This window comes from Nicotiana attenuata, unplaced genomic scaffold (assembly GCF_001879085.1).
Source record: "Nicotiana attenuata strain UT unplaced genomic scaffold, NIATTr2, whole genome shotgun sequence".
NCBI lineage: Eukaryota > Viridiplantae > Streptophyta > Magnoliopsida > Solanales > Solanaceae > Nicotiana > Nicotiana attenuata.
This window is the reverse complement of record NW_017671703.1, coordinates 53509-57967: the sequence shown is the minus strand read 5'-3', so window position 1 is coordinate 57967 and position 4459 is coordinate 53509.

The following is a 4459-nucleotide window of genomic DNA, read 5'->3' as shown; positions in this document are numbered from 1 at the left end:
TTATTAATAGGCCTATTCGAATTATTACAACGGGGCTGCAGTTTTACAATAAAATAGGCTCATATTCAGGACTTCTAGTTCTAACCTGTATATGCAATATTCAGATATTGAGAACATGAACTACAATCAATTCCAAATGTCTCAACAGTTTCGAAAACAGTCTGATCCAGTCTTAATTATACAGTCCAGATTTATACACATACAAATCGATTCTAAACTATGCTGTACAATTAAATTTAATGCCTATTTAACTGCCAACACCCACAATCCAGGCAGCATATTTCAGGATCAAATAAGAGAGTAATTGTATTCCATTTCAAGCTCAAAGCTACAGCAGAGTCGACTCAAGCGTGTACCTGGAAGTCAGTGAGCAATAGGAAGAAGAAAGATCAGCAGCAGTAACAGTTCTCAGCAGCAACCCAGGAATAAGTTCAAAATTCAGTAATAAACTAGTTGATACAGCAAATTCAGGAGCAGATTCGAAACTCCAGCGATAGATCAGACACAGCAACAATTTCTATCACTGAAGCAAACCAAAACCAACTCGAATACCCAGAAATGAACACAGGGAAGCAAACACTCAAACTAAGATCACAGTTGACTCGAATCTCCCAAATCCACTACCTAGATGACTCAAACCGTCTTCAATCCTCCAATATTGAACAAAACACAAGGCAATTCAAGTAGCTTTCATCCTATATGAGCTAGAGAATTGAATTCAATGATCGAATCTGAAAATGACCTAAGTAACCCTAATATAACAGTAATTTTTTGGGATTTTTCTATTAGATTTCTATTGTTTTTTGGATTTTTGAAGATTTCTATGTTGTTGACATATCAGGCATGAGGGAGGCATGGGGGTCATGGGGTGTTGTTTTGGGGTGGTTTGAAGGCGGCGCCGCCGTGGGCGGCGGAGGCGGTGCCTAGGTTTTTGGCTATTCGAGGGAATCGACTGGGATTCGAGGGAAATAGATTGGGGGTTTGGAATGGGGAGGGTGAGAGGACCTCATGGTGTAAATTTGGTGGTATTTGGTGGCCGGCCGCCAGCGGAGGCGATTTCCGGCCGGTGGTTCGCGGTGGTTCACGGTGGTTCACGGTGAGGAGTTCTCTAGGATGTGGAGACGGTGAGAAGGGGGGTAGGGGAGGGGTGTTCAGACAATTAAATATTAATGACTCCCGACTTCTGAGCCGTTGGATCGCCCAACCTCGACGGCTCAGATCTGCTAACGACGAAACGGTGTCGTTTGGTTGTAACGGGAGACGGGTCGGTATTGGGGTATGGATTTGGGCTGGGGTTTGATTTGGTTTTGGGGGGGGGGAGAAATCCGTTTGGGCTTGGAGAAGGGTGAATGAATTTTGGCCCAAAAAAAAAATCTATTTCTTCATCTCCTTTTGAAATCTCCTTTTATTTTCAAATTCTTTTTGATTTCTTTTCAAAATAAAACTAGGATAAAATCTAAGCTAATTCCTAAATGCAATTAACCCTACCACATTGCACTAATTAACTAACAATTATCAACAAACTAATGAAAACCCAATTTCTCAAGAATTCCAAACTAAAATTAAAAGTGCAACAATAAACTATTTATGTGATTTTCACCAATTTATAAAACAATTAATTTGTTAATTAATCCTAAAATGGAAAGTTAAATCCTAAATGCAAATGCGACATATATTTTTTATATTTTTCACTAATTCAAAAGCACAAATAAATGCAAACGATTAACAGAAAAATGCCACCAAAATCCACAAAATTGAAAATAATGAAAAGAAATTATTTTGTTTGAAATTATAGGAATAATTCATATAGGGCAAAAATCACGTGCTCACAGCTGCCCCTCTTTGCTCGGAAATACGAAGAGTTTTCGTGCAAAGATAAGTGAGCAAATACGAGCAATTTTTGCCCGTTTGAATACTCCGTGTGAAGCTTTTTGAAAGGTTTGACCGCACCCTGCTTCCGAGGCTGCCTACATATCCTTGGCTAAAAAGGAATCAGGTCAGTGTAGTTCGGGAAGGTCTGGTAGCTGGGACTACCATGAAGCTGTGGTTTCACTGTTGCTGCTGCTGCTGCTACTGCTTACTGAACCCCCTTATTACACCGTGTCAAAATAAAAAGAAGCTAGACTAAGCTACGATCTATGAATTACAAAAGTCCTATCTATGTCTTCAAACTTGTTCTTATGTTGCCCTGAACTTGTATCTTGTAATCTTCCGATGGTATTCCTGTTGTTGTTTTGCATGGTGATCGGCGATATTGCTACCATTCCTCCGAATGATGCTTGATTACTTGAAACATGTGTCCATTTTCCAGGTGATGCTTGACCGCTGAACTCGAATGTATTCCCTGCTCTCCAGGCGGGTTCCTGATTGCTGTTTGAACGGTATTCCTCTGTTCTTCAGGCAGGCTCCTGATTGTTGAAACTTGAAGTGTATGCCTCTGTTCTCCAGGCGGGCTCCTGACTGCTGAAACCTGAAAATTGCCTCTCTCAGGCGGGGCTCCTGATTGCTAAAAACTTGAAAATAAATGCCTCTGTTTTCCAGGCAGGCGCCTGATTGCTTAAATTGAAATGTATTCCCTTGTTCTCCAGGTGGGCGCCTGATTGCTGAAACTTGAAATGTATTCCCTTGTTCTCCAGGTGGGCGCCTGATTGCTGAAACTTGAAATGTATCCCCTTGTTCTCCAGGTGGGCGCCTGATTGCTTAAATTGAAATGTATTCCCTTGTTCTCCAGGTGGGCGCCTGATTGCTTAAATTGAAATGTATTCCCTTGTTCTCCAGGTGGGCGCCTGATTGCTGAAACTTGAAATGTATTCCCTTGTTCTCCAGGTGGGCGCCTGATTGCTGAAACTTGAAATGTATTCCCTTGTTCTCCAGGTGGGCGCCTGATTGCTGAAACTTGAAATGTATTCCCTTGTTCTCCAAGTGGGCGCCTGATTGCTGACAAAATAAACAACAAAGAAAATTTCTGCTCCTGTTCCAATCAAAGAAAAATTTGTTAATGTAAAATGGTGGTTAGCTGCTGGCATTCTTGTTGGCCATGCTCCCGTTTCCGACTTTGCTCTGACTTGCTTCTTTGGACTTGCTTTGACTTGTCACGATTTCCCAATTGACTTTCAACCCTCTGATCTTGATGACCCACATGTTTTACCTCGTATCACTATTTGGTGTTTCTGTTCCCTTCTTGTGAACCTTGCTTCTCCCTCACAACCATCTGATTATTCCACTGATTTTCATTGGTCCTTCATGTTTTACTCTCTTGTGACATGTCCCCACCTTGTTGTGCCATCTAGCTGGGAAGCTGGTAGTTAGCTTTGACATCCTTCTGTTGTTTTTGAATAGAACTGACACTAAAACATCTTATAGACAGACTTCAAGAGAAAGAAATGCAATGACCTCGAAGGTTTTGAGGATAGAAAAACTATGAAAACAGATGAGGTGTAATGAAGAGAAAAAGGACAGGACTTATCTGAGCGGAAAAACTGATTCCATTGATCGTGTCATGTATTTTGGATTCCAGCCTAGTCTGTCCAACCAATCAATTATCAATTACCACATTCGTTGTCTCATACTTTCATGCCCGACTCTCGCCAAGCTCAAACCTTGCTTGTTTTGCCATGTTTCAAACAACCTTCAACCACAGACTTTTTGCCCAACTGAAAGATCTCACTTTCGCCTTACAGTGCCCGTGAGGGTTTTCACCAATAAGACTCTCTCATTTTAATATCTCTCAAACTCACCTCGCCTTACGGTGCCCGTGAGGGTTTTCACCAATAAGACTCTCTCATTTTCATTTCTCTCAACTCACATCGCCCTATGGTGCCCGCGAGGGTTTTCACCGATAAGACTCTCTCATTTTATCATTTTCCTTCTGTCACCAGAGTGTTGTCTCCGACATGAGTCGCTTTACCTACCCGTATTGACATTTCTGAAATTGATTAGAAGGTCTTTCTTTGGACCGTATCACCCAGTCTCTGGTGCTCATACTTCACCTGCTGACAATTAAGGCGCCGAGCTACAAACCCAACTATATCTTTCTTCATCCGCCTCCACCAATAATGCTGTCTCAAATCTTGGTACATCTTCGCGGCACCCGGATGAATTGAATACCGCGAACTATGGGCCTCCCCTAAAATCAACTCTCGAAGCCCATCAACATTGGGTACACAAATTCGACCCTGCATCCTCAATACCCCGTCATAACTAATGGTAACATCTCTGGCATCACCTCGCAGAACCTTGTCCTTGAGGACGAGCAAATGAGGGTCATCAAACCGCTCTCCCGGATACGATCAAACAAGGAAGNTTACAACTTTCGGAATCATATCCCTTGCGACAACCATAACTTCTGCCCCAGTTTCTTTCTTTGGGATTCTTGGAGTTTTCCTCTGTTGTGACTGAACCTCAGTGAGGCTGCCTACGTACCCTTTCGGGATCAAGTCAAACGTAGTTCAGGCATAGA